Source organism: Capra hircus, chromosome 7, assembly GCF_001704415.2.
Source record: "Capra hircus breed San Clemente chromosome 7, ASM170441v1, whole genome shotgun sequence".
In the NCBI taxonomy this organism is placed as follows: domain Eukaryota; kingdom Metazoa; phylum Chordata; class Mammalia; order Artiodactyla; family Bovidae; genus Capra; species Capra hircus.
Genome location: NC_030814.1, coordinates 46,863,368 through 46,891,136, shown reverse-complemented (window position 1 = coordinate 46,891,136; position 27,769 = coordinate 46,863,368). Strand labels below are relative to the sequence as shown.

The 27,769-nt window shown below is 42.3% G+C and overlaps 1 pseudogene across 1 annotated transcript; it reads right to left on the bottom strand.

The window, feature by feature from the left end:
- LOC108636347 lies at positions 10,796–11,631 on the bottom strand (annotated as a pseudogene). The gene has a single exon (XR_001918288.1). The product of XR_001918288.1 is annotated as an NADH dehydrogenase [ubiquinone] flavoprotein 2, mitochondrial pseudogene (transcript).

The window sequence follows — 27,769 nt, the reverse complement described above, 5'->3', positions numbered from 1 at the left end:
GATCCTTGTCATACGGCTAACATGTGGAGGAGCCAGGGTTCAGATTCAAGCCCGTCCAGCTCCATACTCCACTTATTTCTGAATCCCCCTGCAGTCCTGCCCACCTCTATTCCTGGAAAGGCTGGCTTGTCCCCAGAGATCAGAACAGCTTCTAATGGTCATTAATGTTCTTCAGATCAGTTCAGTTCAGTTGCTCAGTCGTGTCCGACTCTTTGTGACCCCACGAATCGCAGCACGCCAGGCCTCCCTGTCCATCACCTAGGCATCTTCAATTGCTGGTGCAGTTGCTCCCCTGGGGGAGGGAGCTGCATGATCTCCAGCTCCTGTGCTCTTCTATTAGGTAATGAGCAGGTAGCTCCCTGGGGAACCTGATGGAAATGCTGGGGCAGAGCCCTGAGCGGAAAGGGAGCTGCTGTTTTCTGAAACCACCATCTTTCAAGGGTCTTGTCCAAGTACGTCATTCAAGAGGAAGCTAAGAGTTTGCCTAAACCCATAGAGACGGAAAGTAATGAGTGGTTACCAGCAGCTGAGGGGTGGGGGGAGGTCCTGGGGAGTAATTGCTTAATGGTTACCATGGGATCTCCTTTGAGGGTGATGAAACTGCTCTCAATCTAGGTGGTGGTGATGGTTGTGCAACTTTGTGAGTGTAAAAAATGCACCAGAATTGTGCCTTTTAAAAGGGTTGTGCTGTGTGTGGGCTTAGTTGCTCAGTCGTGTCTGACTCTTTATGACCCCATGGACTGTAGCCCGCCAGGCTCCTCTGTCCACAGGGACTCTCCAGGCAAGAATACTGGAGTGGGTTGAAAGGGTTACAGTGGTAAAGTTTGTGTCATCTGCATTTCACCACAATTTTTTTTAAAGTTTCCATAAACAAGGGGGCCAGGTTTGTGGACCATTTGCAAACAGGTGTGGTTCTCATGCCCATCTATGTGTCTAAACTGATTTCTCACAGCTGCTTCGGTAGTAAAATACAGTAATGAACAGCCGGCAGCTATAAGCATGCCCAGTCTGCGTGTTGGTGTGATTTGCTTTTACTCTTCACTCCTGCCCGGAACTTCTTCCCTGAATCCAGGGAGACAGCATGGTGTGGCAGAATAAGCCTGGGCTTTGGAGTCACGTAGGCCTGTATCTGAATCCCAGGTTGCTGTTTACTTACTATGCTTGAGAGAACTTGACTTATCTCTGAGCCTTGGGATCTGTAAAACAGGAATGATAATAGCACTTTCCAAATAGAAGTTGGTGAAGATTAGAAATGCTATCCACGAGTCTGACATCTAGAAGGTGATCAGCAAATGCTGCTTCTCCCCTTCTTGTTCTACTCCTCTTCCTCTTTCTCCTTTTGTCCCTCCTAATTCTTCTCTTGCTCCTCATTATTATTGTTAAACAAAAAAGAAATGCTAAGGCTAGCAGAAGAGGGCGGACAAAGGAAAGGGTTTAGAGAAGCAGAATGTTCTGTAAATAATAAAGCTAACAGTAACGGCAACGATATTAAATGCATATTGACAGGACTGTGATGCCTTCTGATCCTCCCACTCTCTTTCCCTTGTTCCTCACGTTTTTTCTAGTAACATTCAGAATAGATGTATTATTCCCAATTGACAGATGGGGACACTGAGACTCAGGCAGGTCACACTGGTGACTCCAAGTCACACTGGAAATGGCAGAGCCGGAACTGGAACAAGAGCCAAGTTCGTGCCCATGTCTGGCTTGCTGCTTTCTGCAACCACAGCTGTAGTCAGAGCTGCTGAATGTGTTTGTAACATCGTTCATAAAAAAGAGATACTAAGCTTTGTCATGCAAGGAGTTTGTCTTCTTGAGGTTGCTAAAAGAGTCTGTTCAACTATCCTACACTCTGCTGATTCTCTTTACTAGGTGGCATAATCTGAATGGAGATCATCAGCTTGTCATTAGGAGTCCTGAGTTCTAGTCCTGACTTGGCCCCTAAAGCCTCCAGGAAGATAGCTTAAGTCATAGTAATATAGTTCACTTTTTAAAATTAGTTCATTCTTTCGTTCATTCATGGGTTCTTTAATGAACAGGTTTCTGCTGGGTGCCAGGAATAAATGGAACAGTAAACAAGCCAGATGTGTGTGTGTGTGTGTGTGTTTCTTCCTTTATGAAGTTTATATTTCACTGGAAGAGAAAAATAATTTAATAAGCAAAGCAGTACATAAATAATTATAATTTGTATCAAATGTTCAAAAGGAAATTAAAAAAGAGCCAAGATTGGACATAACAGGCAGAGAGGGTGATCAGAAGGAAGACAGAGAACAGACTTTGAAATTGAGAGCTGACATCCAGTGAGAGGAGCAGGGGTATCAAGGGAGCTGAGTTTCCAGAAGAAAATTTCATGGATGGAATGCTAAGGCTGGAGAGGATTCAGGGGGGTTAGGAACTGTCTTGCTGTGCCTCACTGTGCACAATATTCGCTGAACTCTGTGAGGCAAGGTGTGAGCTTAGAGGCTGAAAGAAAACTCAAGGAGCCATAGGAACTGAAGACATGAGAGGGTGTGGGGCAAGAGAGCCTGACCACTGCCATCTTGGCTAATTTGCTCTTTCCCTACAGGAACCTAAAGAAAACAGGGTGGCCACAGCTTAGTGAGGAAGCAAAGAGTGGCCTGAGCTGAGACTGGGCAGAGACAGAGCCCAGGGTGTTCAGAGAGTGCCTGCTATAATAAGAACTTGGAATTGTAAGAGCTATAGGAATCCTTTGAAAGCTGTGTGATCTGCTTTGCATTTTAAGAAGGTAAATCGAGTCACTTATGTGAAGAATGGACCAGAGACGAAAGCCAGGGGCCCAAACAAGACACTGTACCCATGAAACAAGGAAGAGTTGAGTGGTTTTGAATTGGAGTGATGACAACACAGCAAGATATAGACAGATTCATAATCTGTTTTGGAGATACAATCTAAAGGCCCTGATGATGGGCTGGCTGTGGAGAGGGATGGTCACAATAATTTTGTGTAAGGCCCCTGGAAGTTGGGAGTGAATGGGGTGGGAGTAGAGGAATAACTAGTTCCATTTTGAACGTGTCGGACTATAAAGAAAAGGGCAGAGAGACGATGAGGAACAGGGACACCAATAGAGGGCCATGGGTTTGAGGACCTTGCATAAGGTCTGGAACAGCCATTAAGGCACTGAGTGGCTGTAAGTACCTTTTGTTTTGAGTCCCAGTTTCTCCATCCATACTATGTATGGAGTAGATGATATCTTGTGCTTGTCCCCACTTAAACATTCTATGATTCTAATAATATGCTTACTTGTCACTCATGGATCTATCTAAAATAGTGTAAACCAGTTTATTTTATTTTTATGGGGGGGAACACATGTACACCCATGGCTGATTCGTGTCAATGCATGGCAAAGACCACTACAATATTGTAAAGTAATTAGCCTCCAATTAAAATAATTAACTAATTAAAAAAATAAGCCTGTTTATATTTGAAGTCTCTTCTACCCTCATCGGGCTTCCCTTGTGGCTCAACTGGTGAAGAATCCGTCTGCAATGAGGGAAACCAGGGTTCTATCCCTGGGTTGGGAAGATCCCTTGGAGAAGGGAAAGGCTACCCGCTCCAGTATTCTGGCCTGGAAAATTCCACGGACTGTGTAGTCCATGGGGTCGCGAAGAGTCGGACACGACTGAGCAACTTTCGCTCACTAATATGTCAGTGAATTCTTGCTGTAAATACCGCTTCCTTTCCTTTGTCTTAAGGGATTTTTTTGAGGTCTTCACATGGGAGCCCTTCATCTGACTTTGTCAGAATTGGGTGAACCTCCACAGAGGTATGAGCCAGAACTCTAATTCTGTTACATTCACCCATTTGTTACTTCTGTGTTTCTGGCACCTTCTTTATTTTTGATTGCTTAGATGTTAGCTCCCTAATTCACAAACTTTGCACATTAGATGCAAAGGATCCTTTAAAATTACTGATGTCTGGGCCTTATCCCCAGCTATTGATTTAGTTGAGATTTGAGCTGGGCATTGAGGGTTCTAAAAGCTCCCCAGGTAACTGTAATGTGCAATGGAGACTGAGAATCAGTGTGTTCCTGATAACTAAGATGTATGTGTGTGTATGTGTTCAGTCACTAAGTCGTGTCCCACTCTTTGCGACCCCTGCTGGGCTCCTCTGTCCGTGAGATTCCCCAGGCAAGAATACTGGAGTGGATTGCCATTTCCTTCTCTAGGGGATCTTCCTGACCCAGGGATCAAACCTGTGTCTACTGCATTGGCAGATGGATTCTTTACCACTGAGCTACCAGGGAAGCCCGATAATTAGGATACTGCTTGATAATTAAGGTATGAGCTAGTAAATGGCAAGCTAGAAGGGAAAGACCCAAAACAGTGCCTTCCCTCTTAGGACTTTAGAAGTTCCCCAAAGCCCCAGGGGTTCAAAGGACAAGGACCGGAAGGTGAAACAGTAGGGTAAGTTATTGTAGGGAAGAGGATCAGCTCTATGCCTTGTCCGGTGAGAGTCAACTACATAGCAAGTGTATTTTTCCGTTGTTTCCTCTCCTATTCCCCTCAACAGATTCAAGACTCTCATCTTACCTATCTTGAATCAAAATTGTGCTGTATGACTCAACACATACAGAACATATGCGGTCACTCCTATCACCAAACCAGACATTGGCAATCAATGAACTAAATCCTGACCATGTCTTCCCAAACTCTCACTACTCAGTGATTCTGGTAGTCACTGCATCAGTGGGTCAGAGTTGGCAGAAAAATATCTATTTATCATCTTGACTCTAAGGAGTACATAGACATGCTTTTTTTTTTTTTTTTTGAGGAGAGAGAAAGGATGTGTTTTCATAGTAAGTAATACATGGCCCTGTCCTTCTGATATTAACTTTGAGAAAGCACCTCCATGTTCTGGTCTTAAGTTTTCTTACCTGAAACAGAAAGTTCAGATCCTTTAGTCCCCTAGTTGCAAAAGTACGAGAGGCCTATCATTGCAGTGGTGTTTTCTCGGGCTAAGATCAATGAAAGACAAATCAGATTCAATTCAAAGTCCAATGTGGAAGATTCATTATTTGAGAAAAAGGGAACCTTGGGGTCATTCATTCTCATCTAATAGGGATGAAGCAGATCTAGAAACCTCATCTCAAAAGGAGACACATAACTTCTGACCGTTTTGAGCTAGGTTTTATATTTTTTCCCCATTATTTAACCCAGTTCCTTTATGGAGCATAAATAAATTCTAAGGAGTAGAAGCATTGGAGAAGATTGAAAGAGGAGTGCATTTTCTCTCCCTCTCCAAATTTGAAGTTTAAAAATCATATTTGCTTTTTCCTTCTTATTTATCAAGGTCTATGGGCTTCCCTGGTAGCTTAGACAGTAAAGAATCCGCCTGCCAGTGTGGGAGACCCAGGTTTGATCACTGGGTCAGGAAGATCCCCTGGAGAAGGGAATGGCAACCCACTCCAATATTCTTACCTAGAGAATCCCCTGGACAGAGGAGCCTGGAGGGCTACCATCCATTGGGTAGCAAAGAGTTGGACATGGCTGAGCAGCTAACATTTTCACTTTTTTTTCACGCAGTTGCAAAGCTTAGTAAAAGTAACCAGAGGTATGAACTGTGTTTATATAGGGTGAAGTCTCATCACTCCTCTGCCTCCTTGAGGTTCCTTCTTGGTTTCCCAACTTTTCTCTGTGGAGGGAATGCTGCTACTTCGGAAAGACCAAAGCAAAAAGTCTCATGCAAGCCTTCAGACTACTAGCCCACATCGGGGCCTAGAAAGCATGCCTACTCCTTACTCTGTTAGTATGCAGTGCCATGAAAAGAGTCAGGCTTTGTAGCCAAACAGATGTGGGTTCAATCCTAACTTTTCTTCTTACTTGCTCTGTGGCATGGAAAACCTCACCTAGTCTCTCTGAGGCTTGGTTTCCACTGGTAGATAAGGGGTTAGTATTGCCTGTCTTTCCGAAGTTCAAAAGCAGAGGGCCTGGCTCAGAGTAGATGCCGGACTTGGAAAAACCACCCAGGAAAATCCGCTCAAGCCACATAGCCATGACCTCACTATTTCAGGCTTGAGAGGACAAACTCTAATCCTTTTCCTTTTTCATGAACTGGCAGACAAAACCCAACAGGCCAGGCCTCCGTGGTGGGAGGTGAATTTCTCCAGCCTGATGCACGTGGACTGCCTTTTGTCTACCTCAGGAGAACTACCCTCCTTTCCCACTGTGTGGCTTTGGCATGTTGCCAATCACAGGACCCTCTGCTTCCCTACCACAGAGAGGACAGGTGGCCTAAGACCAACCCTATTCTCCTTCCTCAGAACTTGGATCTCAATGGAAGCATGTAAGAAAGGCAAGAACCTGGGGCAGAGGCTTTCTAAAGCTGCAGGAGAAAAAAAGACCACAAATTGCTTCCATAGAAAACCCCAGACCCTCCTTCTTCCCTGGCTTCACAAAGCCCTTTGTTTATTTATTTATGGCTGTGCTGGGTCTTTGTTGCTGCGTGGGAGCAACTCTCTAGCTGAGGTGCACGGGCTTCTCAGTGCAGTGGCTTCCCTGACTGTGGAGCGTGGGTTCCAGGGCGCATGGCTTTTAGTAGTTCCATGCTTGGGCTTAGTCCCCCCACAGCATGTGGAATCTTCCGCAGCCAGGAACTGAACCCATGTCCCCTGCATTGACAGGCAGATTCTTGACCACTGTGCCACCAGGGAAGTCCAAGCCCTGACATTTATGATATTCATTTATCCTCTTTTAATTCTGAGTATCATTCAGTGCTGATCTATTTAGCTTCCTTTTCCTGTGCTAGAGTTAGAGCAGTGGGCATCCCTGGCTAAGAATATATGAAAGAGTTGTCCCTACATGGATGGGGGTCTCCCCTTCTAATATGTCCACACTTACTAATTTTGGGTTAATGTGGGCCTTGGGGGCATCCAGCACAATATCTTCATTTAATATCAAAGACACCTGAGGCTGGAAGGTAACGTGTTACTTGGTCATTTTCCCATAGTCATTTTGGGGAAGACCTCAGCTTCAAATTCAGATCCCCTGACACTGACCCTTGTATTTATTCTGCCTCTGCCCATCCTGAACTTAGGCTGTAAACATTAAGTTCAGCCCCTGCAAGACCACAATAATAGTTTTCATCCTCAAAATATCTAATGAGCTTTCCCTTGTGTCATAGACCATGCCTGCACCCTCTGGCATTGCAGGCTATTGGTTCAGAAGAGGGGATGGGGGGCTGGTGTGGGAGACCGAGGTTGGATCCAAACAACCCAGGTCACTACCCAAGCAGCAGACTTCAAGACCCATCAAAACATTGGCTTTGCGTGAGAGAGGTACTCACCTTAATCTTCTTCTTTGTCACAGACATTCTGACCCTACTCAATAATTTGTCTTCTCTATCCTAGAAAGATGGAAGGGTTCCATTTCTGAAACAGAAAAAGCAGAGACAGAATTTTATTAATCACTGAAAGAGAAGAGACTATTTGCTTTTTCCCTTAAAGATGGCAGAGAATGAACAGTCTAAGGACAAACACTAGTCCCTCTTTGTAGGTCTCAGGAAAGCGGGAGGAAGAAAGCAGCCAGAGTGGGCCTCCTATAAAGTGAGATGAAGTTCTTAGTGTGGCTCCTTGAACCACAAGAAAACAAGAAAAGCTCTGGCTATAGTATACTGAGCCCTTCCTGTGGCCCGGGCCCTGGATCGGTGTTATTTAAGCCTGCAGTCACCTTGGAAAGAAGTACTCCTGTTATGTGGCTTCCCTGGTGGCTCAGCTGGTAAAGAATCCACCCTCAATATTCAGGAGACCCAGGTTTGATCCCTGGGTTGGGAAGATCCCTTGGAGAAGGAAATAGCAACCCACTCCAGTATTGGTGCCTGGAGAACCCCATGTACACAGAAGCCTAGCAGACGACAGCCCATGGGGTCACAAAGAGTAGACATGACTCAGCAACTAAGCCACCACCACCATTCCCATTACACAGGTGAGGAAACTGAGGATCAGAAAAGGGAGATTATTTGCTGGTAAGCAGTGAAGCCATGGTTTAAGCCAGGATGATGTAAACTTCAGATCTTTACTTAGTCTGCTTTACAGCTTCCCACCGACAAAAGGACTCAGTCTCTAACACATTTTTGAAGTCTGTGACAAACCAAACATTCCTGCTCTAGGCATCTACAGATTGGGCTAGTACCTCGACTTTTCAAATTTAATCATTCCTTTTTTTCCTCCTCCCCTGAACCAACCTTTACCGAGTACTTAGAAAGGGCTACTTAAATCCATAGCCCAAGAAAAATGTATCTTTGTGATTAATATGTGTTAAAATGAGGAGTGACATGGTAATAAAATGGGAGAGGTTTGGGGGCCTTTGGGGAAATCCATCTGACCGCGGGCTGTGGTTCCAGTAATGAGGCTGCTATTTTGTGGTCATGGAGGTAATGTTTTCTGATGCAGGTCGAATGATTAACAAGGTGAAATCTCTGCCTGGAGGAAGGAGGGGTGGAGAGGAAGTGCCAGCAGGAAAATGGCTCAGGACGGGAAACCACAGGCCTTTCCTGCTTCATTTTCAGGAGCTATGAGAATTTTAATTAAGTTCGGAGGCCAGGAGAGGCTGGTTCTCTGCTCTCTCTTTTGCTCTCAGTCTCATTCATTTGGTGGTGCAAGCTGGGGGTTGAGGTGGGGTTGCGGGGGAGAAGAAAGGGGACTGGAAGGACTCCAGAGGAAAGGAAAGAAAAAACCAGAAGGATGACATTTTCCTAATCCATTTTCTCCACCTTCAAGAAATTTCAGTCAGGTAATTCCTCTTCTGTTTGCCTGGAGAGCTGGCTTGCCTGGAGAGTAGTGTTAGATGAAGAGGGTACTGCAGTGCCATGCAAGGGGGTGACTATGATTATATGTGGCCAGAGGATCCAGGCGTATACAAATCCTGCCTTGGTCCAGCTATTCTTCTTATGTGCTTCCTCAAAGAGATGTATGCAAAAATAACTCTGTTATTAGCTCAAAGTAAGGATGGCCTGGATCAGGTATTAACTTTCTCCTCTTGAGACCAGAGGCAGTCCAAGGGGCAAGTAAAGTCTCAATGACATACTTTTCTCCCAAATTTAGATCCCTCCCAGTATGGCAGTCCATGGGGTTGCAAAGAGTCAGACACGACTGAGTGACTTCACTTTCACTTTTCACTTTCCTGCGTTGGAGAAGGAAATGGCAACCCACTCCAGTGTTCTTGCCTGGAGAATCCCAGGGACAGGGGAGCCTGGTGGGTGCCGTCTATGGGGTCGCACAGAGTCGGACACGACTGAAGCGACTTAGCAGCAGCAGCAGCAGCAGTATGGTGCTATGAAAATGTACATCTGTTGACAGCAAAGAGAGAGAGAGAGATGGAAAGATGGCATTCTCTTCCATTGTCCCCTTAAGCTGTTTCAGGCTAGATGAGGCTAAGGCCTGGCTACAAAGCAAGGGAAGGGAAAACATCCTGAGATGTGGGGATGGTTGGACAGAGATCCCACAGGAAGTGTTATTAAGCCTGTGTATGTCTCTCAGAAAACACCACCTTTAGGATAAAAAGCCTAATTCATTTCCTAAACTCTGACCAACCACATAATCATGTCACTTATGTCTGGGGATGGGGTGATGGGGTGGAGGTGGCGGTGAGGTTTTTACCTTTCACCTCATTTCATCTTTGGGAGGGAGATAGCAGCTATGAAGACTCCAAAAGGATCAAATGGAAAAAAGCTATTGAATTTCCCTGTGTTCCTAGTCTTCTACCCCAGTTTTGTCTTTCTGGATGAATGCTGTGGTCTCCCTGATAACTCTGTCTTTGCTGTCAGAATGATTTTCCTGAATCATCACTCTTGTTCACATCACTAAATGCTCAAAAATACTCCATGGATATCACTGTCCTGAGCAGCCATGGGCAACCTGGCCCTCCTTCTGTTTTTGTAAATAAAGTTTTATTAGAACTGTTATGATCATCTATTTTCATGTTATCTACAGCTGCTTTCACACTGCAGTGTTAGGGTTGGGTGCTTGTGACAGAGAGCTTATGGCCTACAAAACCTAAAATATTTACCATTTAGCCCTTTACTAAAGAAGTTTCCTGCATCCTGGTCTAGAGAAAGATGTTCAGATGTCTATACCTGGCAATTGAGGTCTTTGCTCATATTTGTTGTTGTTCAGTTGCTCAGTCGTGTCCTACTCTTTGTGATCCCCTGGACTGCAGCAGGCCACGCTTCTCTGTCCTTCACTATCTCCTGGAGCTTACTCAAACTCAGGTCCATTAAGTCGGTGATGCCATCCAACCATCTTGTCCTCTGTCATTACGTTCTCCTCCTGCCTTCCATCTTTTCCAGCTTTGGGGTCTTTTCTAATGAGTCACCTCTTCATATCAAGAGGGCAAAGTATTGGAGCTTTAGCATCAGTCCTTCCAGTGAATACCCACGACTGATTTCCTTTAGGATGGACTGGTTGGATCTCCTTGCAGTCCAAGGGACTCTCAAGAATCTTCTCCAACACCACAGTTCAAAAGTATCAGCTCTTCAGCACTCCATCTTCTTTATGGTCCAACTCTCATATTCGCACATGACTAGTAGAAAAACCATAGCTTTGACTATCTGGACCTTTGTCAGCAAGGTGATGTCTCTGCTTTTTAATATGCTGTCTAGGTTTGTCATAACTTTCCTTCCAAGAAAACATCTTTACATTTCATGATTGCACACACAGTGATTTTGGAGCCCAAGAAAATAAAGTCTCTCAGTGTTTCATTGTTTCCCCACCTATTTGCCACGAAGCAATGGAACCAGATGCCATGATCTTCATTTTTTGAATGTGTAATTTTTTTTTTTTTAGATAGGAGATTCATATTTTATTTCTCCACTGACATATTTACAGCGAATATAAATTAAAGGCCTGCTTGCACACCAAACCCAGGTCCTTTTGGTGGTTCAGTCAAAGAGGTAAGACCTCCAGCTGGCTCACAGGAGAAGCGTCCACTCCTTGGCCCAGGTTTTGGGATTTTGCCAGCCTTCAGTTCATCAATAATTTCTTCAATATCTTTAGGTGTCAGATCCTCATAGTAGTTGTCATTTATTTGAACCATTGGTGCATTTACACAGGCCCCTAAACATTCGACTTCTATAAGAGTGAAAAGTTTGTCAGGTGTAGTCTCTCCAACCTTTATTCCAAGTTTTTTCTGAATGGCTTCCAGTATGCTGTCGGAGTTTCGGAGCATGCAAGGTGTGGTAGTGCAGACTTGAATGTGATACTTTCCAACAGGCTTTCGATTATACATTGTATAAAAAGTTGCTACTTCATACACTCTCATTGGAGGTACTTGTAAAATTTCTGCAACCTTGTTCATAGCAGAGATGGGCAGCCATCCATTCTGTCTCTGGGCTAAATCCCGAACAGGAAGCACAGCTGCTGCCTTATGCCCTTCTGGGTAGTTTTTCACAATGGCCTCTATCCTCTTATAGTTTTCTGGTGTGAAATCAAATGGAGTTTCTGGATTATTCTCAGGAGTATCTCTGTGCACAAATAAGGCTCCTCCAGCTCCATTCTGAACAGCTGTCTTATGCAGATTTCTTATATGTTTTCCCCAGTGGGCGGCGAAGCCGGCCGCCCGGGCCGTAGCGCCACGGAGAGGAACATGGCTGGCCAAACTGCGGGGCTCCGGGCCTCACCGGGCGTGGTCCCGAGCGGTCGGCACGCATGGCGTGCGCGTCCCCGAGTCCAGCCCGCTCGCCCAGGGCAGCGGGGGCGTGCGGGGGCTGCGGGGGCCCTGAATGTGTAATTTTAAGCCAGCTTTTTCACTCTCCTCTTTCACCTTCATCAAGGGGCTCTTTAATTCCTCTTTGCTTTCTGCATAAGTGTGGTGTCATCTGCATATCTGAGGTTATTGATATTTCTCCTAGCAATCTTGATTCCAGCTTGTGTTTCAGCCAGTTTGGCATTTCACATGATGTATTCTGCATATAATTTAAATAAGCAGCATGACAATATACAGCTTTGACACACTCGTTTCCCAATTTTGAACCAGTCTGTTGTTCCATGTCCCATGTTGCTTCCTGATCTGCATCCAGGTTTCTTAAGAGGCATGTCAGGTGGTCTGGTATTCCCATCTCTTTCAGAATTTTCCAGTTTGGTGTGATCCACACAGTCAAAGGCTTTAGCGAAGTCAATAAAGCAGAAGTAGGTATTCTTCTGGAATTCTCTTGCTTTTTTTTTGATCCAGCGGATATTGGCAATTTAATCTCTGGTTACTCTGCCTTTTCTAAATCCAGCTTGTACATATGGAAGTTCTTGGTTCACATACTGTTAAAGCCTAGCTTGAAGGATTTTGAACACGACCTTGCTAGCATGTGAAATGAGTGCAACTGTATGGTAGTTTGAGCGTTCTTTGGCATTGCCTTTCTTTGGGATTGGAATGAAAATTGACCTTTTTCAGTCCTGTGGCCACTGTTGAGTTTTCCACATTTGCTAGCATATTGAATGCAGCATTTTAATAGCATCATCTTTTAGGATTTGAAATAGCTCAGCTAGAATTTCATCACTTCCACTAGCTTTGTTCATTGTGATGCTTCCTAAGGCTCACTTGACTTCACTTTCCAGGATGTTTGGCTCTAGGTGAGTGATCACACAATTGTGATTATCTGGATGATGATCTTTTTTGTATAGCTCTCCTGTGTATTCTTGCCACCTCCTCTTAATCTTCTGCTTCTGTTAGATCCATGCCATTTCTGTCCTTTATTGTGCCTGTCTTTGCATGAAAATTTCCCTTGGTATCTCTAATTTTCTTGAATAGATCTCTAGCCCTTCCCACTTGGTTGTTTTGTTTTGTTTCTTTGCATTGATCACTGAGGAAGGCTTTCTTATCTGATCTTGCTGTTCTTTGGAACTCTGCATTCAGGTGCGTATATCTTTCCTTTTCTCCTTTGCCTTTCACTACTCTTCTTTTCACGGCTATTTATAATGCCTCCCCAGACAACCATTTTGCCTTTTTGCATTTCTGTTTCTTGAGGATGATGTGATCACCACCTCTTGGACAGTGTGATGAACCTCTGTCCATAGTTCTTCGGCACTCCATCTATCAAATCTAATCCCTTGAATCTATTTGTCCCTTCCACTGTATAATCCTGTATAATCATAAGGGATTTGATTTAGGTCATACCTGAATGGTTAGTGATTTTTCGTACTTTCTTCAATTTAAGTCTGAATTTGGCAATAAGTAGTTCATGATGTGAGACACAGTCAGCTCCCAGTCTTGTTTTTATGACTGTATGGAGCTTCTCCATCATTGACTGCCAAGAATATAATCAGTCTGATTTCAGTATTGGCCATCTGGTGATGTCCATGTGTAGAGTCGTCTCTTGTGTTGTTGGAAGAGAGTATTTGCTATGACCAGGGTGTTCTCTTGGCAAAGCTCTGTTAGCTTTTGCCCTGCTTCATTTTGTACTCTAATGCCAAACTTGCCCGTTACTCCAAGTATCTCTTGACTTTCTACTTTTGCATTCCAATCCCCTATGATGAAAAGAACATTTTGTGTTTTATTTTCTGTTAGTTCTAGAAACTCTTGTAGGTTCATAGAACTGTTCAACTTCAGCTTCTTCAGCACTAGTGGGTGGGTGCATAGCCTTGGGTTACTATGATGTTGAATGCTTTGTCTTGGAAACAAACCAAGATCATTCTGTCGTTTTTGAGATAGCACCCAAGTACTATATTTCAGACTCTTGTTGACTATGAGGACTACTCCATTCCTTCTAAGTAATTCTTGCCCACAATAGTAGATATAATTGTAATCTGAATTAAATTCACCCATTCCTGTCCATTTTAGTTCACTGATTCCTAATATGTCTGTGTTCACTCTTGCCATCTCCTATTTGACCTCTTCCGATTTACCTTGGAAACAATGAAAGACCTATTGTTATTGGCCTCCAAATCATTGTGGGTGGTGTCTGCAGCCATGAATTAAAAGATGCTATACAAAGGTGGACCTAACTAATTATTCTTGTTTTATTTATCTCTATTCCCCTTGAAGTACCTTGTGATCCAGCCCAAAAAGTTATCCCTTATTTCATGTTTTTAAATTGTTTTTGAGATTTTTATGGAATTATTACATGTGCATAGCAAAATATCAGTATTCTAAGTATACAGCTTGATGAATTTTTTAAATGTTGACATATGCTTATCAGTTCAGTTCAGTCACTCAGTCATGTCCAACTCTGTGTGACCCCATGAACTGCAGCACGCCAGGCCTCCCTGTCCATCACCAAGTCCCAGAGTTTACCCAAACTCATGTCCACTGAGTTGGTGATGCCATCCAACCATCTGATCCTCTGTTGTCCCCTTCTCCTCCTGCTCTCAGTCTTTCCCAGCATCGGGGTCTTTTCCAATGAGTCAGCTCTTTGCATCAGGTGGCCAAAGTATTACAGTTTCAGCTTCAACATCAGTCCTTCCAATGAATACCCAGGACTGATCTCCTTTAGGATGGACTGGTTGGATCTCCTTGCATTCCATGGGACTCTCAAGAGTCTTCTCCAACACCACAGTTCAAAAGCATCAATTTTCTGTACTCAGCCTTCTTTATAGTCCAACTCTCACATCCATACATGACCACTGGAAAAGCTATAACCTTGACTAGACAGACTTTTTTTGACAAAGTAATGTCTCTGCTTTTTAATATGCTGTCTAGATTAATCATAACTTTCCTTCCAAGGAGTAATCGTTTTTTAATTTCATGGCTGCAATCACCATCTGTAGTGATTTTCGAGCCCAGAAATATAAAGTCAGCCGCTGTTTCCACTGTCTCCTCATCTATTTGCCATGAAGTGATGGAACTGGATGCCATGATCTTAGTTTTCTGAATGTTGAACTTTAAGCCAACTTTTTCACTCTCCTTTCTCACTTTCATCAAGAGGCTCTTCAGTTCTTCTTTACTTTCTGCCATAAGGATGGTGTCTCTGCATATCTGAGGTTATTGATATTTCTTCCGGAAATCTTGATTCCAGCTTGTCCTTCTTCCAGCCCAGCATTTCTCATGATTTACTCTGCATATAAATTAAATAAGCCGGATGACAATATACAGTCTTGATGTACTCCTACTCCTATTTGGAACCTGTCGGTTGTTCCATGTCCAGTTCTAACTGTTGCCTCTTGACCTGCATCCAGGTTTCTCAAGAGGCAGGTCAGGTGGTCTGGTATTCCCATCTCTTTCAGAATTTTCTAGTTTATTGTGATCCACACAGTCAAAGGCTTTGGCGTAGTCAGTAAAGCAGAAATAGCTGTTTTTCCAGAACTCTCTTGCTTTTTCCATGATCCAGCGGATGTTGGCAATTTGATCTCTGGTTCCCTTGCCTTTTCTATAACCAGCTTGAACATCTGGAAGTTCATGTTTCATGTACTGCTGAAGCCTGGCTTGGAGAATTTTGAGCATTACTTTACTAGGGTGTGAGATGAGTGCAATTGTGCGGTAGTTTGAGCATTCTTTGGCATTGCCTTTCTTTGAGATTGGAATGAAAACTGACCTTTTCCAGTTCTGTGGCCACTGCTGAGTTTTCCAAATTTGCTGACATATTGAGTGCAGCACTTTCACGGCATCATCTCTTAGGATTTGAAATAGCTCAACTGGAGTTCCATCACCTCCATGAGCTTTGTTCATAGTGATGCTTCTTAAGGCCCACTTGACTTCACATTCCAGGATGTCTGGCTGTAGATGAGTGATCACACCATTGTGATTACCTGGGTTGTGAAGATCTTTTTTGTACAGTTCTTCTGTGTATTCTTGCCACCTCTTCTTAATATCTTATATTAAGACGTATGCTGATAACTGACACTAAATCAGGAAACAGAACATTAATTGCCAATGCCCCAGAAGCCCTCCTCATTCTCTTTTCTATCCTGATTCGTAACAGTTATAGGTCAGTTTTAGCTCTTTTTGATCTTTAATTTGTCTGACATTGTTGTGGATGTTGTTCAGTGACTCAGTCATGTCCTATTCTTTGCAACCCCAAGGACTGCAGCACACCAGGCTTCACTGTCCTTTACTATCTCTCAGAGTTTGCTCAGACTCATGTCCATTGAGCCAATGATGCCATCCAACCATCTCAGCTCTGCCGCCCTCTTCTCCTCCTGCCCTCAATCTTTGCCATCAGGGTCTTTTCCAATGAGCCAGCTACTTTCCCTCAGCTTACATTTGTGAAATGCAACCATGTCATTGCATGTAGTGGTAGTTTGTTTATTTTCATTGCTGATTTCCATTTTGCATGCTTTACATGATTTATTAATTCTACTGTTTATAGACATTTGTGGTTTGTACTTTGCAGCTATTATGAATAGTGTTGCTATGAACATCATGTTACATGCTTTTTGGTTAACACATATATGCATTTCTGTTGAGTTAATGCCTAAGTGTGTAATTGAGTCATAGGTTACAGGCTACCTAATCATCCCCAGGTATTTATATTAATATATAGGCCTATCAGGGCTAATTGAGAATTCCAATTTATGCTAAGGCTCCTTGTCAACACTTGGATTTTTATTGATGGTGTTTATTGTTGTTCTTTTTCCTTTGGAGAAATTCTGGTGGGTATATGAGGAAAACTCATTGTGATTTAAATTTGTATTTCCTTAATGACTAAAAGGTAAAGCACCATTTCATAAATTTATTGGGTATTTAGATACTCTTTTCTGCGATGTGCTTGTCTTTTTTTTTCCCTGTGGGATTATCTGTTCTTTGTAGAAGTTTTTTTATGTTCCAAGTGTGACTATTTTGTCAGGTTTATGTCTTGTGAACTTTGTCTCTGACTCTCTGGATTGCCTTTTTGCTTAAGAATTTTGTTTGATGAACAGAGGTTTCTAAACCTAATACATTACAATTCATCTTTTTTCCTCATGGTACTTTATGAATCATGTTTAATAAATTTTTCCCATTTTCAAAATTACAAAGATGTTTTTATAGATTTTCTTCTATAAGCTTTATTATTTCTTTTTTCTTACTATAGATTTTAAATCTACCTGGCAATGATTGTGTGTGTGTGTGTATGTGTACGGTAGGTATCAGTAAGGATCAAGATTTATTTTTCTTCATATGGATATCCAGTAGATCTACTTTATTTTTTAATTAAAATATTCTTTACCCACTAAACTGTAGTGTCACCATTGTCATGTATTCGTTTGCTATTTTCTTGCATAAAAACTGCAAGGACATCACTATTTATATATGTATTACAAGAGTACATTAATTACGATAGTGTCAAAATCCATCAAATTTCTAGAAATAAATGTAACAAAAGAATGCATAACGCTATATACTAAAAACAAGAGATAAAAGAAAAACAAAATTATAGTATATGTGTACATATGTGTGTGTGTGTCTATGCGTATTCAGCAGCATTATAATAGGTCTTGTAATCTGGTAGCATATTTCTGCAGCTTTGTTTTTCTTCTTTAAGGTTTCCTTGGCTGTTGTTGGCACTTTAAATTCCCATAATAATTTTAGAAATAGTCAGTCAGTTGGCAGTATAAAATCTGATGAGATTTTGAATTTGTAGATCAAAATGGGGAGAACTGATAGATTTGCAATATGCTAATGTGTCTAACCTGTCTAATCTTTACTTAGATCTTCTTCAGTTTTTCTTAATAATTTTCTGTAGTTTTTAGTGTAGAGGTTTATATATATTTTATAAAATTTATTCCTAGGAATTTGGTGGTTTTTAATGATATTACAAGTGATAAATACTTAAAAAAATTTTATTTTTGTAAGTTTCTATGTTGCAAATAAATGAAAATCCAACTGATTTTTATAGATTGACATTGTATCTAGTGATCACACTTGATTTACTTAATTGAAATAGTTCATCTGTAGATTTTGAAAAATTTTGTACATGTATTTTTGCTATTACTCTGCTTTCCTGATATTATTACAATAGCTAAGACCAAAACAACATTGTATAAATGAAGTCAAAGTGTGCAGCCAGTTTCTCCTCTGTGTGGGGCATCTGTCTCTCAAACCAACATAACTTATTTCATTGATTTGGTCTCTATAAGCCACCTTAGTGAAAGGAATCAGTGGGTTGGTGATTGTATGCAAGGGTTCCTTGTGACTAAGCAGAATTATTTGTTGCTTCCTCTTCCCTTACTCTGCTGCTACTGCTGCTAAGTCTCTTCAGTCGTGTCCGACTCTGTGCGACCCCATAGATGGCACCCACCAGGCTTCCCCGTTCCTGGGATTCTCCAGGCAAGAACACTGGAGTGGGTTGCCATTTCCTTCTCCAATGCATGAAAGTGTAAAGTGAAAGTGAAGTCGCTCAGTCGTGTCCGACTCTTCGCGACCCCATGGACTGCAGCCTACCAGGCTCCTCCTTCCATGGGATTTTCCAGGCAAGAGTACTAGAGTGGGGTGTCATTGCTTTCTCCCTTACTCTATTTTATAACTATTCTTCGAGTATAGATGAATGACCAAAATCCACTTATTAGATTTTTTGGGTTAAGTAAGTGTAAAACTCTTTTGTTGGTGTACACAACAAAGTTATAACCATAACTATTACCTAATGAATATTTTAAAGCATTGGTGGCTTTCTTTGCATTAGTTTGTTTGATGGTACCAACAGTCCTGTAAAGTAGTCATCAGTGCTTCTTTTGTACAAATAAGTAGACTGCAGAATAGAAGTGACAAATTTGGCCCAAATCACCTATGTGGAAGTAGTGGAGCTTGGATTTGAACCTAGGCAGTTTGATTGCAGAGCCCTTAACCATCGTGCAGCTGATTTTCTCATAACAGGTTGAAATTTGCCTCCTTAAAATTCCTTTGTAGCCATGCAGAACAAATGCCTTTTCTTTCCTATGAATCCCTTTCAATTGCTTGAAGATAGCTTCTATCAGCCTTCTGAGTGTTCTCTAGATTCAGTGTTCCTAGTTTCTGTCATTCCTTGCATGACAGCATTTAAAAATCTTTGCTTTTCCAGGTAGCAGTTTTCTTCTCAAAACTCCTCATCAAGCCTGGTGTTCAGAGAGGGCACCCCTTGCTGCATTTGAATGATCTGAGCTGTGCAGAGGGCAGAACTTTGCCCTTCTTCCTCCTGGACTCTGTACCCCTTCTAATGCATCTCGGGATGGAAACAAGCTAGTATAGATTTTGAAGTTCAAAGATCCCATTTCAGTCTTGGCAAAGCTGTTTAATAGCTGAATGATGTTGGACAAGTCACTCTATCTCGCCCCCAAGCCTCAGTTTTCTTGTCTATAAAATATGGGACCATGACTGTTACCCTGGTTACTCCCCCTCCCAGAGAATGGTGGGAAACTCATTTGAAATAATGGATGGGAAAGTTGTTTGCAAATTGGGAAGCTCTCTCTCAATGTCAGTTATTTTTAGCAGACACATCATGTTGTTGACACATATTGAGTGAGTATTTGTACAGAATGGAGCAGAATTCAGCCACAATGAAAGAGAACAGAAGAGAATGTAGTGGCATTCAGCCAACAGAAGGAAATGCTAGTTGGGCTACTTAGGAAGAGAAGCAGTGGGGAGTTGAGGGTTAGCCCTAGCAAAGGAGGACAGATACGGACCTGCATGTTCAGCTGAGAATTTGGAGAACCTATCTTGGTCCACAAGGTCAGTGGGGACCAGGAAATCGTTATCAGCTCTGGTGACCTGAGATACTGAATGGTGTTTTTCCTTCTGTAAAATGGTGAGGCAGAACTATTCTCTGCCTCCCTCGCCCCACCCCACCACCCCATCCCACAAGGCTAATTATTATAAAAATTCTCTGTCATTGCTTTGCAACGGTCCACAGCCTAACTAATTTAAAAATGCAAATGAATGCTAAATTACCGTCAGCTTTTGGAACTTGTTTTCTGCCTGTGCACCTAGTGATGGTAGGTGTCGTTTCCAGAGCTGTAAATCAATCTTGGGCACCCTGGGTGATTTGATAATGACCAGTGGCATCGCTGCTGATGTCACGAGATGCTCAGGTGATGGTAGGTTTCCGCAGCATCGTGGACCATCAATCTTAGGCTGTCTCTGCCTCTGCAGTGGCATACTGCAGCGCCACGTTATTCCTCCTGAAGACCAAGGGGCCCTCCTCCTGCCATCTGTCAGGCCTCTGATAGGCCAAGCGATGAGCCTGATTCTGGTGGTTGGGCAGTTCTGCCTTAACCATTATCCTTCCTAGCTGTGAGCTTTGGGTCTGAAAGCCTGTTTGATGATTACAATGATAATGAGAAATGAAGTCCTGCCTGTGAGCTAATGTTGAGACTAGTGTGCCTCACAGTGTATTCCTTAGAACTGGGGTGCTTTGAAATGCAGCTTCCTGGGGTCCAGCTCCTATCTACAGGATTGGAATCTCTACAGATGGGCCCCAGAAATTTTTTTTTTTCATTATTTAGATCATCTTTATTTGACTTAGTTGTAATGGGGCTTAATTACAAACAGAATCCATATTTCAAAAATAAATACATGCTGAAATGAATTTAAGAAATTTTCTGTAGTGAAAATTCTTCAGATTAAGAGCTTCTTGTCATAGTTCAGTTTTAAAGGTTGATTTTTAACAGTGTTTTTTTTTTCTTTTTCATAATGCTTTATTACAGGAAATTGAATATAGTTCCACTGCTCTACATTAGACTCTATTGTTTATTCATCCTATATGTACTAGTTTCCATTTGCTAATCCCAGACACTCAGTCCTTCCCTCCTCTACCTCCCCACCTTAGCAACCACAAGTCTGCTCTCCATACCTGTGAGTCTGTTTCTGTTTTGTAGGTATGTTTATTTGTGTCGTATTTTAGAGTACACATAAAAGTGATATATAGTGAGAAATGTAAATTTTTAAAATAGGCTTCCCAGATGATCCTTATGCATGTGAAATTTTGAGAACTGCTGTCTTACACTGTAAAATTATGGCATCCTGGGGCTGAAAGAGTCCCCCCACCCCCACCCCCACCACAGATCTCCTTTTCTTTTTTTTTCCTTTTTTTTTTTGGTTTTCACACTTGACTGTTGCACATTAGAATTCTTTGGTGATATCTTAAAACTCCCAGTGGTGGAGGGCTTACCCCACACAAATATCACGATCTTTAGGATTGGGGTCAGGCTACCAGTGTTGTTTCTTAAAGCTCCCCAGGCAACTCCAATATAGACCAAGGGTAAGAACCACTGCTGTGATCCAACCCATTGATTTTACAGTTGGGGACCCTGTGGTTGCCCACAGAGGTGCTAATGCAGAGAGCCAGTAGGGACCCACCCAAGGGAGTCAGTGGCCCATGCAGGATAGGAAGTCGGATTTCTTGTCTCCTCATTGGTGCTGCTTCTACCATAACTTCTTGCAGTTGAACCAATGACAACCCTGATTCCCTGTGTTCTATTTTATCCTATACAAAGCAAAATAACACCTAAGAGTTTGAGGTCCTTATAATCTAGAGAATTTCTGTTCTCTCAAGATGATCCTCTGACTCCAGCCAGAGTGGTCTCTGATTCTAGCTATGGCCTAAAACTCAGCCCTGGCTGCAGAATGAGTCACTGTCCACCCTAAGTGCCCTGGGGAACAAGGCAACTGTTCCTCTGTCAACTGGAGAAAGCTTACTGGGGAAACAAGCTTCTTGTTCTGGCAAACTTGAGTTTGGGGAGCCTAAAGAAGATCACCTGGGCAGGGTCACAGGCTAGGATGCATATACGGTGGTGAAGAGTCACCCTCTGCCTGGAATCACAGGGGTGTATATCATAACCAGACTTGTAGGGTCAGTCTGAAGCTGAGATTTGAGTCAGCATGTGGTCTGGATTAGGGCTTAACCAGTACAACACATACGGCCAACTTCGGGAGTAAGTGCAAGGCCATCCAGCTATTCATTTCTTTAACATGCTTATGCTGAGTGTGTACTTTTTCCATGTAGGCTAGAGGTGGTCCAGATAAATGGAGTAAAAGTCAGTTTACAATAGTGGTTAAATATGTGAGCTGTGGACAGACAACCTGGAACTGCATTAGGACTATACAATGTGAGAATCTGTTCATGCCATTTCTCTAAGTTTTGTTTTCTCACCCATTCCATGCAGGATAGCAATAGCTCTTTCAAAGGATGGTCATGAGTATCAGAGTGTGTAAAAAATGCTTAGCTTACTGCCAGATGTATCATAGATATCTAAGTGATATAGTTAGTTACATGCAAACCAGCTGGAAAAAAAATTAGAAAAAAATTCAATCTTTATTTCTAAGTATGGGCTTTGGACACTGAGAAAACCCCCGGCCCATCTCAGGGGACAACTAGGGGATGAAGGGAGATTTCCTGTCAGCTGTGTCATTCCCCCAGGAGACTCAGCTGGCACCTCTCTTGTCCCTTTAGACAGCTTGCCGCTGGCTGGGATGGTGGCAGTGGGCCAGTCACTGAGTTTAAATAGAATTTTCTTCGCAAATTGACACGGCAATGAAATTACCAAACTGCTGTGTTTATCTTTCCAAATAAAAGACAGATTTTAAGTACATTATGCCAACGTAATTGAAAATCAGAAGCAAATGAGGAGAGTGTGCTGTAACTTCTACGCTCATGTGAGATTCCACTCTCTGGATCCCCAGTTAGGTACAGGGGGGTTGCGGGATATAAAAGAAGATGGTATGCTTGCAATACCCTTGTGCTCATAACTGTTAAGATGAGCTGGATTCTTAGAGTGATGGAGCTCACCCTTTGGGAATCCTGAAGGCCCAGGATCTCTCTAGAGATGCAAGTATAGCAACTTGAATTTCAATTAAAATTCTGCTATCCCCATGAGAGAGTGCCCTTAAGCCTTCAGAAACGCTGGCTGGGTAATCAGGCCCTTGCGCCGCCTGCTGCACGTGCCTATGTGTAGCCGGAGCGCTACTGCTTGAGCTCTCTGATGCAAGCTCACCTGCTTGGGATCTATATGCTACCTCCTGCGGTCTGTATGTGTTGGGAATTGCAATGTCTCCACGTGGGGTTGGAGGCGGGTGGAAAAGTACAGAGCTGGGAACCTTCATGGGAAATTTCGGGACTGGCCGACCACCTGGCTTCATTTCTTGGGGGTCCTTTTCCTGGTCCTGTCTTAGTGGTTGGTACCGGACAGTGACTGTGAGGGAGGTGGAGGTGGTCTTACTCTTTATATTTTTTTTTTTTTTTTTTTTTTTTTTTTTTTTTTTTTTTTTTTTTTTTTTTTTTTTTTTTTTTTTTTTTTTTTTTTTTTTTTTTTTTTTTTTTTTTTTTTTTTTTTTTTTTTTTTTTTTTTTTTTTTTTTTTTTTTTTTTTTTTTTTTTTTTTTTTTTTTTTTTTTATGTGTGGGAGGTGGAGGTGGTCTTACCTCTCTTATAACCCCATCACCCCAATTCCTATCATGTCAAATCAAAATAGTATTTTTTAAACTTTTTATTTTGTATTAGAGTATAGCCGATTAACAATGTTGCTGACTTAGGGTGCAGTTGGATTTCTCTGTCATTTCTACCTTGAGTTGAAATTCTCCTTGATGTCCTTGTTTAACAAGGACCTTGGAGTGACCTAAAGAATCTAGCATTACAGTTGATTACAGTTGTGTCTGACTCTTTGTGATCCTACAGACTGTAGCCCGCCAAACTCCTCTGTCCATGAGGATTCTCCCTGGCAAGAATGCTGGAGTGGGTTGCCATGCCCTCCTCCAGGGGATCTTCCCAACCCAGGGGTCATTATGATTAAACCTTGAAGTTCTAGTTGTGATATATCTTCTGACTTGCTGTGTAACCTTGACCAGGTCATCTAACTTAAAGGACCTCAGTTTATTAATCTGAAAAAATGGAGACAATAACAGCTGTCCAACATATGTATAAGGCTTCTCTGGTGGCTCAGAGGGTAAAGCGTCTGCCTGCAATGCGGGAGACCTGGGTTTGATCCCTGGGTTGGGAAGATCCCCTGGAGAAGGAAATGGCAACCCCCTCCAGTATTCTTGCCTGGAGAATCCCATGGACAGAGGATCCTGGTGGGCTATAGTCCATGGGATCGCAAAGAGTCGGACACGACTGAGCGACTTCACTTTCAACATATGTAAAAGACTCTGATGCTGGGAGGGATTGGGGGCAGGAGGAAAAGGGGATGATAGAGGATGAGATGGCTGGATGGCATCACCGACTCGATGGACGTGAGTTTGAGTCAACTCCGGGAGATGGTGATAGACAGGGAGGCCTGGTGTGCTGCGATTCATGGGGTCTCAAAGTGTAGGACACGACTGAGTGACTGAACTGAACTGATGACTGATTCATGTTGATATTTAGCAGAAACCAACACAATTCTGCAAAGCAGTTATCCTTCAATTAAAAAATAAACAAATTAAAAATAAAAAAACCTGCCCAACAATATCCAACAATAATGTTACAAAGCCTTGTGAGGATAGAAAAATGTATATGGGAGTTCTTTGAAGAACAGGACACGCTATGTGAAAATGATACATTAATGATGTCACAATTTGTCTTTCTCTAGTCATTATCTTGCCTGACAGTCTTAACAGAGTTATGTTTTTTAAGAGTGGAGATTCAAGGGCTAGACTGCGTGGTTAGGATCCTGGCTCTGCCTCTTGTTGGGTATAAGATCTTTGGCAAGTTATTAAACTTGCTGAGTCTCAGTTTCCTGTTCTGTGTAGTGTGGATGGTAGGGGTAATACTGATTTCAGAGGGTCGTGATGAGACTTACACACACAATACATGTGAAGTAGTTTTCATGGGGCCTTGCACAGAGCATGCACTCCACAAAGTTTTGTTCCTTATACTATTACTACTGGCCTCAGCCAGTACTTAGGTTTCTTGCAGTGGATTGTGACGCCAGCCATCTGTGTTGTTGGGATATGTTCCAGACACCTCTTGGAGGGATGTTAGCCCATCTCTGAACCCAAGGCAGCAGAGAATGCCCATGTACATCCCTCAAGAGAGATCTAAGCATAGTGACCAAAGTTTGTCAGTTCGGCGACCCTAAATGTTTTCTTTTATGTGGAAGCTCATAATATTCCATCATAAATGTTTCATAATTGCCTCATGAATTATTCACCTGCAACTTAATAACCTTAAATTTTATGGGATTATGGTTTTATGAGAGAAAAACATTATCAGCCTGGGATCCAGCTGTGAAGAGAAAATGCTGACCTTAACAATTTATTTTCACTATGCTGTAGACCGTTTTTTCGTAACTATGAAATGCAGAATATTAATAAAAAAGCAAATAAAAAACTAAAAGAAAAGGAAAAAAAATCCTTACGTGGCTCTTTCTAAAAAATTTAATCTCAAAGCTGTGTTTGCAGTATCTTTTCCTAGTGCTGACAAGCTGATCCACCTTCATTATAGTTGGTATTATTTTCTTTGGTGATGCCAGAAAATTATTCTTTCTTTTCTTTCCTTATCGAGCCTTTGGCCTTCTTATACTTTCACCTATTTCTCAATTATTTTTAAGTCTGTATTCATTAGTAATTTTTGAATTAACATCACGCTGTTACTCTCCTAGATTATCAGAAAGTTAGTTTTGGAAGGTTGTCAGAGCTGTTTAAGCAGAGTATGCTAATACAGTGGAAAGAGCAGTGGTTGGAAGATGGAGTCTCAGTTTAGACTATAACTTAATTGATGCATAATGTTAGCAATTCAGTTAAATTTTCTCAGGCTCAGTTTCCTTATAAATAAGATGGGAAATATTGAGAAGGTCAAGGAAGATAATATTGGGTTGACTGAAAAATTTCTTTGGGTTTTTCCATAAGATGTCATGAAAAACCCAAATAATTTTGGGGCAACCCAACAGATGAGCCAGGTTTTTAAAGAAGAAAGCACTCCAGAGCATGAAAGGAACTGGCCAGCAACACAAGTGAGGGAAGGCTGAAGTGCTAAAATCATTGAATGCAGTGGAAGGATGAATAGGAAGATAGAAAAAGAAAGCTAGTTCATATTAAGCAGGCAAAGAATCCAACTTTATTCAAGTCTGAATTTTCATTAGGAGCAGGAAAGAATAAAGCAAGATCATTCTATCCTCTAATATCAGCTAGAGGTACAACTGTTACTAAAACCCTTTTATTGCAAGTCACAGGGTATGTATATATACATCTTAGAATCAAAGAACTGTGGAAAGACAACAGAAGGTTTATTCCAATGGCCCCCATTTACAGATGAGAAAACTGAGGCTTAGTGAGGAGGTAAATTTGATCATGGTTCTGTGGTGAGTTAGAAGCAGATGCTAGGACCAAAAGCTGAGTTCTTTAATTATTCACATTGTTCCACAGTAGATACCTACAAAATACTGTAAAACAGCTAACCTATAATAAAAAAAAAAAAAAAAAGCCAGGTTCTTTCACTTCTAATACTGGGTACTTGACTGCCCCAGAAAGGGCCATGGATCCACTATAAGTGGGGGCCTCTGGAATGGAGGGCAGGGGTTACTAATAAAAATGGGACAGGTTTTGGGCAGGGTAGGGCCTGAAGAAGAAGAGCTAAGAAATGCTATTCCGCTGCAGGTGAAATGAGCCCCACCTACAAGCCAAGCTTAGCCATCGGTGGGGCATGTTTTTTGACTGGCTAGACCTGAGTCATCCAATTAAAAAAGAAGCAGGTGCTCCAGAGGCTGCACCCCCTCTCCTTCCCACAGTTTGCAGTGAGTTCTAATAACATTTTATTAAAATTCTCTGGATCCTGATTAATTTTCCTGGCTGCGTTCTCTCATATTGCTCTCCTGGCCACAAGATGAGAACAGTCCGTGCAATAACGAATGCAGTGAGCACTTGGGCTCAACTCACTGGGTCTAAGTGGCTCTCTGTCCTCTGCCTAATGAAGCTTTGGGGATTTCTCCCCTGCTTGCACTTTGGGTGGATGATGGGAGATGGCAGCCGTTTGTGTCTGAGAAGACAGGCAATACCAGGAACTTCTCTTCTGGGGCATCATCTGTAAAAAGATCATTCATTTGGTTACTGGAGAGTCTAACTGTCAGCTGAGAGAGGAAACAAAGTTGTGTTTGCTCAGCATAGGCTATATGCTAAGCATTTTTATGTGACCATTTTCTAGGTTTCTAGAGCATCCTGTTCATTCTTCTAGCACAGAGTTGGCAAGATCTGTTTTCCAAAAAGGACTGGGAGCAACTTGGGAGAGACATTCTATCTTGCTCAGAGTCACATTCTCAGACTCATCATAATGGCCAACCAGCTCCTAGCAAGTTCTCCATAAATGGGTATTAAATTGATGGATGACTGCTGACTGATAAAGGCAGGCTTTCTTATCCAGCACTCACCACCACCTTCACTCCCTTTCCTACTTCCGTTTTACAGATAAATAAGGCAAGGCTCAGAGGAATTTGCTGATGGTCACTCATATGATGATACATACAGGTCTGCGTAATGTGAAAAAGGATATGACCTTTCTACTCATTAAACATGCTGTCTATTTCTAGGGAGAGTGTACTATCTCTGGGACCTGCTGAATTTCAGTCTAGATCCCAGTGAAGTGTTGCCTTTGGAAGACGTCTATTTTGGACTTAGCTTTCATGGCAGACAAGTTGCTAAAGTATCAAGATTGCTCAACTTGCATCATAATACCGAAAGTGTTATTATGGGCTGAGAGATGTTTTCAAAAATGACAAAACTGGGTATGGTGGCATATACACTGGAGTCTAACGAACAGTAGGTGTTAAAAGGAAGATAATTCAGAATCTTCTGTGTACAGTATAATTCCCTCTAGCCTTGTCAACATATACTTGAAAGTATGAACCAAATTTTTTTGATTCTCAGTGGTTACGGTTGTTGCATTTGGATGTCAGGTCAGTTCAGTCCCTCAGTTGTGTCTGACTCTTTGCAACCCCATGGACTGCAGCACGCCAGGCTTCCTTGTCCATCACCAACTCC